The sequence below is a fragment of the Oryctolagus cuniculus genome, chromosome 7, assembly GCF_964237555.1.
Source record: "Oryctolagus cuniculus chromosome 7, mOryCun1.1, whole genome shotgun sequence".
Lineage (NCBI taxonomy): Eukaryota > Metazoa > Chordata > Mammalia > Lagomorpha > Leporidae > Oryctolagus > Oryctolagus cuniculus.
Genome location: NC_091438.1, coordinates 133,262,350 through 133,276,875, shown reverse-complemented (window position 1 = coordinate 133,276,875; position 14,526 = coordinate 133,262,350). Strand labels below are relative to the sequence as shown.

Here is a 14,526-nt window from a genome sequence, read left to right as displayed (position 1 = left end):
TCTCTTCCTTTCTCTCTGTCTCTTGCTAAAATTTATTTATTTATTTGAAAGGCAGAACGAGAGAGAGAGATCTTCCTTCCGCTGGTTCACTCCCCAAATGGCTGCAATAACTAGTGTTAGGGTAGCTAGGTAGACTTACCCTAAGTGTGTAAGAGGAGCCAGAGAAAATGGGAATTTTTTTTAGAAAAATGGGGATTTCTGTGTGGAGGAATAAGGAAAAATGCAGAAGCAAGTCTGATAAGTACTTGCACATCTAAAGAATTGCTCTGGTGCTTGCTTCGGCAGCACATATACTAAAATTGGAACGATACAGAGAAGATTAGCATGGCCCCTGCGCAAGGATGACACACAAATTCGTGAAGCGTTCCATATTTAAAAAAAAAAAAAAAAAGAATTGCTCTGGTTCAATAACCTTGTTAGGAGAGTTTCAGCCCTCTCCCTGGGGGCAGTTTAGGGGAATCGCCCCTGCCCTGCACCCAGAGGGCCATTAGGTCCCAAAAGCACTGTGCTGATAAGGTCCAGGGAGGGCTCTGGGGAATTCCACACCCAGAAAGCCCTCCACCCGGCACTTTCCCAGAGGAGGGAGGAGGGGAGGAAAAATAGGGAGGAACAGTGCACGCATACAGCCGTATAAACTCCGGTCCTAATGCAGCCTGGGCTCTCAGCCCTTCCCTGAGATGGCCACCGGGTGGTCAGGTGTGTACTCTCTTCATTAAACTTGGCTGCCATGCTTACTGCTGCTCTCTGTCTCATGTCCACATTCTCTCTTTCACAAAGACAAGAATCTCCCATCAGCCATCTCCAGTAGCCCTAGGGCCAGGCCAGGCTGAAGCCAGGAGCCAGGAGCTCCATTCAGGTCTCCCACATGGGTGGCAGGGGCCCAAGTCTTGGGCCATCTTTGGTTGCCTTTCCAGGAATCCGGATGGGAAGCAGAGTGGTTGGGACTGGAGCCAGCACTCCAATGCGGGATGCCTGTGTCACAAGAGGCAGCTTAACCCGCTGTGCCATAACGCCCGCCCCCAACCCACAGGGGCCGGAGTGGACTTTGCAAAGCCCTCCCTCCTGATTCAGGCCCTTCGCTCTTTGCTATTTGCTGTTTGCTGAGATCCTAAGGCGCTGTGTGAGCTGATGGACACAGGTCTCTGCAGCCGCATCCCACTCCGTGCCCGGCACACTGCACTCCAGACAAGCTCCCCTTTCCACGGTTCCTCAAGCCCTTGCCCTTCCAAGGCCTTTGCTGGGATCCGTCCTCGGCTCGGAAGCTCTTCCCCGGCTCCTCACTGCCTGCTTCTGTCTCCCTCCTCAGATGCCTTTTGTACAGGGACAAAATTACAACAATTTAGTGTAACGATCATAATTGGCTTTTATTTTTAATGGCAGCATCAAGGCAAGACTTCATTCTATAAAAGAGAATAAGGGTTCCAGTGGGCTGAGCAGAAGAGTTGGTTTTATAGACAGAGGAGGGCTGAGAACAGCAGAACAAAAGCAGATTGATTGTGGCAAAGTTATTGCCTTGCGAGGTAGGGGCAGGGAGGCAGAACAATAGAAAAAGAACCAATTGGCTAACCTCAGGTTACTCCAAGTTACCCTTTAGTGTGGAAAGATTAAGGCAGGGAACTTTATTATGGCAATTGCCGCTGGCCTCTTTGGGAAATTTGACTGTTACATCTCCAACCCTAATTTCTCAGAAGTCCAGATAAACAGCCTAGTTTCAGCTTGGGAATGTGGCGCTTTTCCAGGAGTGACTCCCTGCTGATTGTTAACCCAATCTGTTCTGTTCTGGCCTAGCCTAGTGGAGGAACAATGCATCAGACAATGCATCCTGTGATTTTTTTTTTTCAAAGATTTTATCTACTTATTTGATAGGTAGAGTTACAGACAGAGAGAGGGAGAGAAGTCTTCCATCCATTGGTTTACTCCCCAGATGGCTGTGATGGCTGGAGCTGGGCTGATCCGAAGCCAGGAGACAGGAGCTTCTTCCGGGTCTCTCACATGGGTCCAGGGGCCCAAGGACTTGGGCCATCTTCTACTGCTTTCCCAGGCCATGGCAGAGAGCTGGATCGGAAATGGAGTAGCCGGGGATCAAAGCAGCACCCATACAGGATGCCGGCATTGCAGACAGTGCTAAGCCACAGTGCCGCCCCATTGTGTGATTTTTAATTGACCTTCAATATCACCTGCCCTCAGCAGTCCTAAGGCACAGGACTTTCCTTCACAGCCCGTCCCATTCTCTGTCGCCTCCAGAACACTGATCTCACTAAAGCATAAACCAAGCTAACGGATGGTGTCATGGCCTCTATCGCATCCCCGTGGCTTAGCATGTCTGACGGGAAGTAGTTGCTGGAAGCAGTTCTGGCTGGATAAGCTGACAACCCCACAGGCCTGTAAGTCATCAACAGACACAGGAAGGAAAGCAAGTGGAGGGGACAAGGAAAGACGCTGGAACTGGGGTGTGCTCTCTCAGGGGCCGACGGTGGAGACTCCAGGAGGTGGCAGCAATGGCCAGGGGACCTGCTATATGGGATTTCAACCCAGAATCCATCAGGAGGCTTGTTAAAATGGCAGTGACCTGGGGCCAGCGCTATGGCATAACGGGTAAAGCCGCAACCTCCAGTGCCGGCATCCCATGTGGGCACTGGCTCGTGTCCCGGCTGCTCTTCCTCCGATCCATCTCTCTGCTATGGCCTGGGAAAGCAGTAGAAGATGGTCCAAGTCCTTGGGCCCCTGTACCCAGGTGGGAGACCTGGAAGAAGCTCCTGGCTCCTGGCTTCATATCGGCCTAGCTCCGGCAGCTGCAGCCATTTGGGGAGTGAACCAGCAGATGGAAGACCTCTCTCTCTCTCTCTCTCTTCCTCTCTCCCTCTCTCTGTCTGTAACTCTACCTCTCAAATGAAATAGGCATGTGATGTCCTCCATTGTGCCTCCTGGGGAGAGGGAAGGAACAAAGGGTAAGAAGTTTCTGGAAAACCAAGGTAGCTCTTTAAAAAAAAAATAAAGATAGATTGATTGATTTAAAAGGCAGAGTTAGAGAGAGGGAGGGAGATAGAGAGAGATCTTCCATCACTTGTTCACTCTGCAAATGGCCACAACAGCCAGGGCTCTGCCAGGCTGAAGCCAGGAACCAGGAACTACACCCTGGTCTAATACCAGTGAAAGGGATCCAAGCACCTGGACCATCTTCTGCTGCTTTCCCAGGTGGATTAGCAGGAAGCTGGATTGGAAGTGGAGCAGCTGGGACCGGAACCAACACCCAGATGGGATGCAGGTGGTGGCTTAACTGGCTGCACCACAGTGCTGGCTCCCAAGGGGGCTCTTGGCTGATACTATCAGCCTTCTGGAAAACTGGCATGTGGGGAGAGGAGGGCTCAGGGAGGCAAGGGCCATGAGGTCCAAATCCGGTTTGCCTTTCTGGAACTTTTGGCACTGTGGGCTGCCACCTCTGCACAACGCTGCCCTGCCTTGGCCTCTGTGACTTGGCTGTTTCTCTTTGTAGCAAAGCTTAGCACCTTCCAGTGCCACACTCTGGGGAGGTGCCAGGGACTCAGAGAAGCCCGCGGGCTTGCAGGGCACAGGGATCACCATGTCTTCACGCTTTGCTCTCACCCCTCCAGCTGCTCCCTCTCGGTAACTTCCCCAAACCTCCTTCCTCTCTATCTGCGCTTCACGTGTTCCTGTTTCTTATTGTGCGGTCCTGGGCCCTCCTCTCCCCTAGGTGAAATCAACAGTCCGCAAAGCTCTGGACCTCAAGCAACGCAATACCACCAGGGAATTTGTCAGATATCAAATTCTCTGACCTCAGCCCAGGGCCCATGCAATCAGAAGCTCCAGGGATGAGGTTCAAAAACCTGTGGCACAGTGGGTTAATGCCCTAGCCTGAAGCACTGGCATCCCATATGGGCGCCAGTTCGAGACCCGGCTGCTCCTCTTCTGATCCAGCTCTCTGCTATGGCCGGGAAAGCAGTAGAAGATGGCCCAAGTCCTTGGGCCCTTGCACCCACGTGGGAGACCCGGAAGAAGCTCCTGGCTCCTGCTTCAGATCGGCACAGCTCCGGCCATTGCAGCCAATTGGGGAGTGAACCATCGGATGGAAGATCTCTCTCTGCCTCTCTCTCTGTGTAACTCTGACTTTCAAATAAATAAATAAAACTTATAAAAAAAGATTTATTTATTTTAAAGGTAGAGTTACAGAGAGAGCGAAGGAGACAGAGAAATTTTCCATCCCCTGGTTCACTTCCCAAATGGCTGCACGGGCTAGAGCTGGGTCAGACCAAAGCCAGGAGCCAGGAGCTTCTTCCAGGCCTCCTACATGGGTGCAGGGACCCAAGGATTTGGGCCATCTTCTACTGCTTTCCCAGGCACATTATGGGGGGAGCTGGATCAGAAGTGGAGCAGCCAGGACTCGAACCGGAACCCATATGGGATGCTGGCGGAGCAGGCAGCAGTTTAACCATTATGCCACAACACGGGTCCCTCAGCGAGCTGTTTTGACAATGCCTCCAGGTTCTTCCAGGGCAAGCCCAAGGTCAGAGTTCTAGCGAGTCTCCTTAACTGGTCTTTTCTATTCACCTAGTTTTGATCATCATTCATAGCCCAGACCACTCTAGAGCTCCAACCTGTTCCTGGAGGAACTGCAGGCCACCTCAAAGCCCAGAGGGCACTGAGGACCTCTCCCTGCCTCTCCTGTGTCGCTAGCCCAGTGCCTCCAGTACTGCCAGGGTCTCCCTCTGGCTCCCGAGAGTGGCACTCGGTGCCTGCCTGTGCTTCCCGCCAGTACCGGGGCTCCGCCTGGAACCCTTCTCCTCCTCCTCTCCTGCCCCTCCAGGTCCCTCACATCAGCTGCATCCCCGTTCTGGGACTCACTTTCCCTGCCTGAGCCTCTCTCTTCCTCCAGGTCTCAGCGCACGCACCTGTCCCTGAGGGAGGCTGCAGGCGCCTTGTGAATCTCTGCATTCAGCTCTGCCTGCTCCCTTCCCAGAACACCATGGAATCCATCATGTACTGGCTGGAGCGTGAGCCTTCGAGGCAGGGACAGGGTAGCCTCGGTTCCTAGCACGGGGAGGAGCTCAGTGGCCCTTCCCATTCACCCGGTTGCACAAATCAGAAGGACCTGGACCTAGACCTGTTTCTCTTTTCACCCTGCTCCCCGATCCAGCCAGTCATCAGCTCCTACTCTGATCCCACCTCAGGCGATCTCCAGGCCCACCCCAGTTTTCATTTTCTCTTCCCCTGGCATCTCCTCTGTCACCTGTCTCTGGTGCAAAGCCAATTTTGGCCACTCCCTTGCCTACTGCCTTCGGTGATCTTCACTGTGTTCAGAATAAACCCAAAGCATCTTCAAGGCTCCCCAGAGCAGCCTGCTCTGCTCTCCTCCCTCCCTTGTCCACGGCCCCTCCCACCACCAGCCCTCGCAGACTTTTGGGAGATGCAGCCCAGAAACTGCGTGCTCTAGAAAGCCTTCCTTCCTTCCTCATGGTCCAGGAACCGCCTCCTATCCCACTGCGCGGGGTGGGGTGGGGGGCTGGCAGTGTCTGTCTTGCTCACCTGTGCATCCCTGGCATCCAGCTCAGGGCCTGCACATCGGAGCAGGCCCTCCCCAATTCGGTCATCCCGTAGTTAGTGAGCCGTGGGGGGTCTTAGGAGCTGAGTGATGTTGTTTTACAAGAGTGAGACAGGGCCGGCGCCGTGGCTCAATAGGCTAATCATCCGCCTAGCGGCGCCAGCACACCGGGTTCTAGTCCCGGTTGCCCCTCTTCCAGGCCAGCTCTCTGCTGTGGCCCGGGAAGGCAGTGGAGGATGGCCCAAGTGCTTGGGCCCTGCACCCGCATGGGAGACCAGGAGAAGCACCTGGCTCCTGCCTTCGGATCAGCGCGGTGCGCCAGCCACAGCGCGACGGTCATTGGGGGGTGAACCAATGGCAAAGGAAGACCTTTCTCTCTCTCTCACTGTCCACTCTGCCTGTCAAAAAAAAAAAAAAAAAAAAAAAAAAAAAAAAAAAAAAAAACCAAAAACAAAAAAACCACCAACCACAAGAGGGAAAGACAGACGGTTTGGAAGCTGTGATGGGGGCAGGCGTTGTGGTGCAGACGGCTAAGCCACCTCCTGCCCGCATCCCATATTGGAGTGCCACCATATTGGAGTGCCGGTTTGAGTCCCAGCTCCTTGCTAATACTCATGGGAAAGCCGTAGAGTACGGCCCAGGTGTTTGGGTCCCTGCCACCCATGTGGGAGACCCAGATGGAGCTCTGGATGGACTCCCAGTTTTGGCCTGGACCTGCTCTGGCCCTGGCCGTTGCAGTCACTGGGGGAGTGAATCGGTGGATGGAAGATTTCTTTGTCTTTCTCTCTTTCTGTCTGTTTTTCCCTCTTTTGTTCTGCCTTTCAAATAAACAAATATACAAAACTTTAAAGAGGTGAAATAAATTATAAAAATAAAAATAAAAGCAGTAGTGTTGAAGAAAAGCCATTTCTGGGTGAGCAGACAGAGGCCTCATGGACCCTGGAGCAAGTCAAGGCAGAGGTGTGAGAGTGAGGAGGAGCACAGCGGTGCGGTGCAGTGGTTAGAGTGTGGACTTCGGGCCGTGCAGATCTGGGAGTCATCCACACACATTGCAGCTAAGAGCAACCACACAACCCACTTAGCTCCTGAAACTTGCACAGAGTGGTTTGTCGGAGGAAGCTGTGGCTGCTGCATTGGAGAATGCAGGGCCTAACTGGACGTGACCTAGAGCTCCTAAAAAAAATGAATAAATCTCAGAGTCCAGAGATTCAGGCTGACGTGGGTGCGCTGGACACCCTGTCCTGGACCCACAACCCCAGGCCCGATGCTGGGGAGGAGGATCACGGAAGGCACACTTATCTGCAAAGGCCTTGAGTCAGCATGGGGAGATAAGGACGGCTTTGCATTTGGTGGACAGTGGGGCTTTGTGCAGGCCCTGGCCACTCAAGTCCAATCCCAGGGTTCTCCCCGGATGCCCAGAACAGCCTCCTCCACCTCTGACGCCTCCACCGTCCACTCTGCATGAGGCATCCAGAGCCCTTTGCGAAGAGGTGATTGAGGGGCTCATCCCATATGGGCGCCAGTTCAAGTCCTGGCTGCTCCACTTCCGATCCAGCTCCCTGGGAAGCAGGGCTGAATCCCGCGTGAGGCTCCCGGAGCTCTCAGATAGGCGTGGGCAACACTATTTTCCAGACCAAATGGCAAGGGAGGTCATTTTAGGTGGGATGTGGAGGAACATCTTTAAATGTCAGCTGTGCATTACAAAATGTGAGCAGTAGCTCAACCCTTTGAGTTCATGAATACTCTTAGGAGGAAAATACAGAAAGAGCCAATTTAAAGAAAAATACTAAACAAAAGATGGTACAAGTGGAGCCCCGTGAAAGGAGGTGCCCAAATGACGCTCGGGGAAATTAGGCCCCTCCCTCCTGAGCTGTAGCTGTATCAGCCTTGTGGTCCTTGAAGATGATACACGCTTGTCTGCCAGGAATGTTCTGGAATGTTCTAGCCAATCTCACCCCCGCACCACTTCCCCGGACTGTGGCTAAGATAATGGCTCTCAGATACTGAATCCAGTGCTACTCTTGGGGTGGGGTGAGGGGGTCATTTTTTCCGGGGACCCCAGTCTTGTTATCCCAAAGGCCTCTTACTGCAGAGGGGAGGATCTGTCCTGTGCACCTGTGATTAAGTCTGCATCCCCTCCCCCAGCTAGACACGGGACTGGACTTCTCTGTCCCGCACCCAGCCCAGTGCCAGCCACACATGAAGCATGCGACACCTCCACCTAGCAACTCCGGGGTCAGTGTCTGGCACGCCTGCCTCGTGGCTGCTGATGGGGACAGAAATCAGCCTTTCCATAAGAGCTCACCTGGCCCCACCAAGTGCGTCCTGAGCAGGGAGCCGAGGAGAGCGGAAAGTGAGTATAGTGCGGGAGAGGCTTCAGGGAGAGACTTCCAGAGCCGGTAGAGAAGGAGACACGGGGTTGCCGACCGTTGCTCCCAACCTGAACCTGTCTGTAACCGGGAGTCATGGCGATCAGCTGTGGGCCCTCTTCGGGGGAGGTTCTGTGGGCCATGCAGGCCGCTGGGTGCTTCTGCCCAAGTTCCTTTGTTTTCCATTTCTCCTTCCTTCCTTCCTTCCTTCCTTCCTTCCTTCCTTCCTTCCTTCCTTCCTTCCTTCCTTCCTCTTCTTTCTTTCTTTCTTTCTTTCTTTCTTTCTTTCTTTCTTTCTTTCTTTCTTTCTTTCTTTCTTTCTTTCTTTCTATCAGATTTTTATTTATGTATTTGAAAGGCAGAGTTACAGAAGGAGAGAAAGAGAGAGAGGGAGAAAGAGAGAGAGAAAGGTCTTCCATCTTCTGATTTGCTCCCCAAATGGCCACAAAGGCCGGAGCTGGACCAATCCACAGTCAGGAGCCAGGAGCCCCCTCGGGGTCTCCCACGTGGGTGCAGGGGCCCAAGGACCCAGGTTACTCTCTATTGCTTTCCCAGACCATAGCAGAGAGCCAGATTGGAAGTGGAGCAGCTGGGACTTGAATTGGTGCCCCTATGGGATGCTGGCACTGCAGGAGGTGGCTTTACCCACTACACCTCAATGCTGGCCCCTCTGTCCAGATATCTAAGGGTCTCCAGCAGCTCCTCTGTGGCCACGGCTTGGCCTTTTCTCTTGGTCCCTCACAACCCTTCAGTATCTGCTTAACCTGCACCGAGCAGCCTCCTGATGCCAGGCTTTTGCTTTGTAAAGATTTAGGTCCAGGATGTATGTTGTTTAAATTTCAAAAATATTATTGTTATGTACTTATTTGAAAGGCAGAATGATTGAGAGAAAGAGAAAGAGATCTTTTGTCCTCTGGTTCACTCCCCAAATGGCCACAATGGCTGGCCAGCCCTGGGCCAGGCTGAAGTCGGGAGCCTGAATTTCATCGGAGTCTCCCTTGGCAGGAACCCAAGTACTTGGCGCATCATTGACTGCCTCCCCAGGCACATTAGCAGGGAGCTGAATAGGAAACAGTAGCGGGGACTCAACTCCGCACTCAGATATGGGATGCAGGCAGCACCGCACTAGTGTCTACCCCTACACAGTCCTAATTAAAAAATTGTGTGATGCAGGAAAGTCCAGAGACGAAGGTAACAAACACCCGTATGTTCGTCGCGGAGAATAATCAGCTATAAACGTTCTTGTTCCGGATGTACCTTTCTATAAAATAAACAGAGCATCACAGATAAAGCTGACGTCTCCTTCGTTCCTCCGCAGGGTCCAGTTCCTCTCGCTCCCTTCCGTTTCCAGAACAGTTGTTATTAATCTGCCGTGCATCTTTCTCTTTTATTTCTGTGAACAAAGCAGTGTGTGCTTATAGCAGCATCATTCCGAATAGCCAAAATGTAGAAACCAGATGTCCATCAACCGATGAATGGAGAAACAAATTGTGGTCTGTCCCTACAATGGAATATGACTAAGCAGCGAAAAGAAACCAAGGGCCAATCCCCGCTCACATGGATCAGTCCTGAAAACACAGGTGAAAGAGGCAGCCGGAGCAGGTTCCTACCGACACTCAACACCACAGGACATTTACATGGAGACGGAGGTAGCTCGGTGGCTGCAGGCGGCTGGGGGCAGACAGCAAAGCAAGCTAGTGCTTTTCCTGGAGATGTCTCATTGCCGCGTGTTTACTTATCTACTCGCGTTTATTTTAAGGGTTCTATGATCGCTTATTGGAGGAACGTGATTTTCTTTGCAATTAGCAGATGGTACAGTTGATGCAATTTCCCTCCCCGAGCTGAGCGCCGCCGCCTGAACAGCCTTGACAGCGTCTCCTCTCTGGGATAAGGAAACTGCTTTCCAGGATGTTGTCCGGTCGTCCTCCAAGTGGTTGTATCAACTGCACTCCCACCAGCGCTTACAAATTCCCACAAGTCCTTCCCACCAACACTGTTTGTTTGTTTTTTTAAATCAGCCTTTTGGATTTTTGCTACTTGGTCCTTGTGCACTTTTAATTTGCCCTGATATGTGATTTTTTATTTTTATTTTTTGACAGGCAGAGTGGACAGTGAGAGAGAGACAGAGAGAAAGGTCTTCCTTTGCCGTTGGTTCACCCTCCAATGGCCACCACGGCTGGCGCGCTGTGGCTGGCACACCGCGCTGATCTGATGGCAGGAGCCAGGTGCTTCTCCTGGTCTCCCATGGGGTGCAGGGCCCAAGCTTGGGCCATCCTCCACTGCCTTCCCGGGCCACAGCAGAGAGCTGGCCTGGAAGAGGGGCTACCGGGACAGAATCCGGCGCTCCGACTGGGACTAGAACCCGGTGTGTCGGCGCCGCAGGCGGAGGATTACCCTAGTGAGCCGCGGTGCCTCTCCCAGATATGTTCTTTATTTCTAGGTTTTTTTTTCCCCCCTGTTTCTTTTTCTCTCCCCTTCCTCCCCACCCCCTCCTCTCTGCCTTTCTAGTATTTTATTGCCTATTTCTCAACCTGCACACTTCCATATGGATTTGGAATCACTGAGTTTAGATTCTAAAGTAACCTAACAAACTGGAACCACATCAGCGGACAAATCAGGCCCTAGCTGCTCGCTGCTGCCACGGCTAAGAAAGGGCTTGTTTCAAGAAACCAGCGCCTTTACCAATTGACACTCCTGTTTATGGCATCAGTAATCTCCCTATGTAAAGTCAACAACAGGAGTCACTGTGCACTTACTCCTCATGTAGGATCTCTGTCCTTAACGTGCTGTACACTGAGGCTTAATGCTATAATGAGTACTCAAACAGTATATTTCACTTTGTGTTTCTATGGGGGTGCAAACGACTGAAATCTTTACTTAATGTACACTAAACTGATCTTCTGTAAAAAAAAAAAAAAAAAGAAAGAAAGAAAGAAATTATCAATTCCCAACTTGACTCTCACTGGGATTAAACATGACAATAGGTCTGATCTGATTTCATCATCATTTAAAAAAAATCATCTATTATTTTTCACTTTATGTTTCTGTGTGGGAGCAAACTGTTGAAATACTCACTTAAGGTATACTAAGCTGATCTTCTGTATATTAAGATAATCGAAAATGAATCTTGATGTGAATGGAAGGGGAGAGGGAGTGGGAAAGGGGAGGGTTGTGGGTGGGAGGGACGGTATGGGGGGGGAAGCCATTGTAACACATGAGTCGTACTTTGGAAATTTATATTCATTAAATAAAAGATAAAAAAAAAAAAAAAAAAGAAGGCAAGGTGAAAAAAAAAAAAAAAAAAAAAAGAAACCAGCACCAAGGCTCACTAGGCTAATCCTCTGCCTGCGGCGCCGGCACCCCAGGTTCTAGTCCCGGTTGGGGCGCCAGATTCTGTCCTGGTTGCTCCTCTTCCAGGCCAGCTCTCTGCTGTGGCCCAGGAAGGCAGTGGAGGATGGCCCAAGTGCTTGGGCCCTGCACCTGCATGGGAGACCAGGAGAAGCACCTGGCTCCTGGCTTCGGATCAGCGCGGCGCGCTGGCCGTAGCAGCCATTTTGGGGGGTGAACCAACGGAAGGAAGACCTTTCTCTCTCTCACTGTCTAACTCTGTGTCAAAAAAAAGAAACCAGCAGTCTAGGGGAACGGCGATCTTTCTGTCCAGCAAGCCACAAAAAGGATTTTTAAAGGGAAGGGGGTGGCCGCAGGGTGGTTGGAAAAGACAATGAGTCCAGGCAATTGATAATTAGGCAGATGTCCAGGCTTTGTTCCGGATTCAGCCAGGTGGAGGTTTCTTGCTAATGCAACTTAGAATCAGTTGGGAGAAGCTTCTTTGATAGCCGGGTCTAAGGTCGGCCTTTCCAAGTCCTCGCCTTTCCTAGCTCGTGAAATTCCTATGGTAATTCACGCTATTAGCAGCTGGCTTTTGTTAGATAAAATATGAAAAGAAGGGAAGGCAAAATGCCTCACCAAGGGGAAAATGTGAAAAGAAAGGAATGGGCACTGCTCCCCCGGAGTCTCCCCCGCTGCTGCAGCGGGTTTCTCACTTACGTAAGTCTTGCCTTGTTCACGGTCCCGTCCGGGAGGACATTTATTTTCACATGAGATGGGAACCAGACCGCCTTCCGTGTCCAGTAACAGTATTAGAGAAATTGCAACAGGGGTGTGCGTTGGGCACAGAGGTTAAGGCACCCCCTGGGGAGTGCCTGCTTGGTGCTTTGGCTCCACGTCCAAGCCAGCTTCCTGCTGATGCACACCCTGGGAAGCAGCCGGCGGTGGCTCCAATACTTGGGTCCCTGCCACTCACCCGGGAGACCCAGAGATTGGGTTCTGGCTCAGTCCTGGCTGTTGCAGGCATTTAGGGGGTAAGCTTGTGGATGGAAGAGTAAACTCTCCTCTCTCTCTCCCTGTTTCTCTGCCTTTCAAGTAAAGTGAAAACACGGAAGTAAGATTTTTTTTTTAAAAGAAAGATGTCTGGGGCCGGCACTGTGGTGTAGTGGTAAAGCTACCGCCTGCAGTGCCAGCATCCCACTATGGGCACCGGTTCAAGTCCCGGCTGCTCCACTTCCAATTCAATTCTCTGCTGTGGCCTGGGAAAGCAGTAGAAGATGGCCCAAGTCCTTGGGCCCTTGCACTCACTTGGGAGACCTGGAAGAAGCTCCTGGCTCTTGGCTTCAGATTGGCGCAGCCCCAGCTGTTGAGGCAAATTGGAGAGTGAGCCAGCGGATGGAAGACCTCTCTCTCTCTCTGCCTTTCCTTCTCTCTATGTGTAACTCTAATTTTCAAATAAATAAATAAATAATTATTTTTTTAAAAAAGAAAGACACCTTTGTTATGGTTACAATAGTTTCAAATTATAGATTTATTTCCAGTTAACTGGAATGTTATTTTATTGAGTATTCTCATCCATGAACAAATGAAATATTTCCACCTTTTTAGGCCTTCCTTTACTTATTTTTTAAAGACTAATTAATTTATTTGAAAGGCAGAGTTACAGAAAGAGGTCTTCCATCTGCTGGTTCGCTACCCAGATGGCCACAATGATCACAGCTGGGCTGATCTGAAGCCAGGATCCAGGAGCTTCTTCCAGGTCTCCCGATGTGGTGCAGGGGCCCAAGCACTTGGGCCATCTTCTGCTGCTTTCCCGGGTGCATAAGCAGGGAGCTGGATTGGAAGTGGAACAGCTGGGACCCGAATCGACGCCCATTTGTGATGCTGGCGCTGACTGGCTATGCCACGGCACCGGTCCCGCCTTCCTTTATTTTTTAGAGCAGTTTTAGATTCCTAGGAAAAAGCAGTACAGAGTTCCTATACCCCCAGGCCCCAGCCTCCCCACTAGCAACATCCCCCAAACCCCCTCCAGTGGGACAGCCCCACCACAGCGGTAATTTATGACAGTGGATGAACTTCCATGCATTTCCAGGACTTTCTGAAGATCCTGCGAAGAAACAGAGCCAGCAGGGTTTATTACCAGTTATTACAAGGAACCGGCTTGCGCGGTTACAGAGGCTGCGAAGTCCCAAGACTGCAGTGCGCAGGCTGGGGACCCAGGGCAGCTCCAGCCCAAAAGCCTGCAGTACGGAGACTGAGAACAGATGTTTCCATTGGAGTCTGAAGGCTGCGAAAGACAGGTGGGCTCCGGTGATCGCCCAGGAGTTTCTTCTTTCTTGAGGGAGAGTCAGGCTTGCGACTGATTGGATTAGAGTAGCAATCGGCTTTATTCCGTATATCATTTCAAAAATTTTTTTTTTTACTGCCTTACACTATCTGCTTTCCTATTGATCATTGTAGGCTTTAGAGTCAGAAAATGACTGTGGTGCGATCTACACCCCAACCCCACCCTAGGCTCTAGCCCCCCTCCCTCCTGTGCCATTGCTGGAAGCCAGGTGGCCACACGGGCCAACCACCAGTGTCAGCCCCACCCACATCCTGATGGGATTCGCTGCTCCTACTTCCCTGCCCGCCCCCAGCAAAGTTTGAAAAGGACCTGTTCCTGAACACGTGGCTCTTTCCTGATCTCAGTCTCTCTCTCTGTCTCTTGATTTCTCTCTCACCCTCTCTCTCTCTTTTTCCTTCTTCACCCCTCCCTTCCAGTCTGTTGGGTTTCCTCCAATAAACTCTTTCCCTTACTCCGGTGTTTGGTGTGTTTTGTGGTGGCCTTACAATGACAGTTTTATCACTGGGCATACTAAAAACAATAGTTTACAAGCAAATCTCTGTAATTCAGAATACTTTGCAAAATATACACCTTGGTACACAACTGAATTGGGCTATGCTAAAATTAGAATTTAAAAGGCAGCTCAAGGGGCGGGCACTGTGGAGCAGTGGGTTAACGCCCTGCCCTGAAGCGTTGGCATCCCGTGTGGGCGCCGGTTCTAGTCCCAGCTGCTCCACTTCCGATCCAGCTCTCTGCTGTGGCCTGGGAAAGCAGTAGAAGATGGCCCAAGTGCTTGAGCCCCTGTACTCCGGATCTCCCACTTGGGTGGAGACCAGGAAGAAGCTCCTTGCTCCTGGCTTCGGATCGGTGCAGCTCCAGCCGTAGCTGCCAATTGGGGAGTGAACCATTGGATAGAAGACCTCTCTCTCTCTGCCTCTCCTCTCTGT

At 51.5% G+C, this 14,526-nt stretch overlaps 1 non-coding gene across 1 annotated transcript; it reads left to right on the top strand.

Annotated features, from left to right (window-relative positions):
* The first annotated feature begins 269 nt into the window (after positions 1-269).
* Positions 270-376, top strand: LOC127493778 (U6 spliceosomal RNA). The gene has a single exon (XR_007924322.1). It is a non-coding gene; the product is annotated as a U6 spliceosomal RNA (small nuclear RNA).
* The last annotated feature ends 14,150 nt before the right edge of the window (positions 377-14,526 follow it).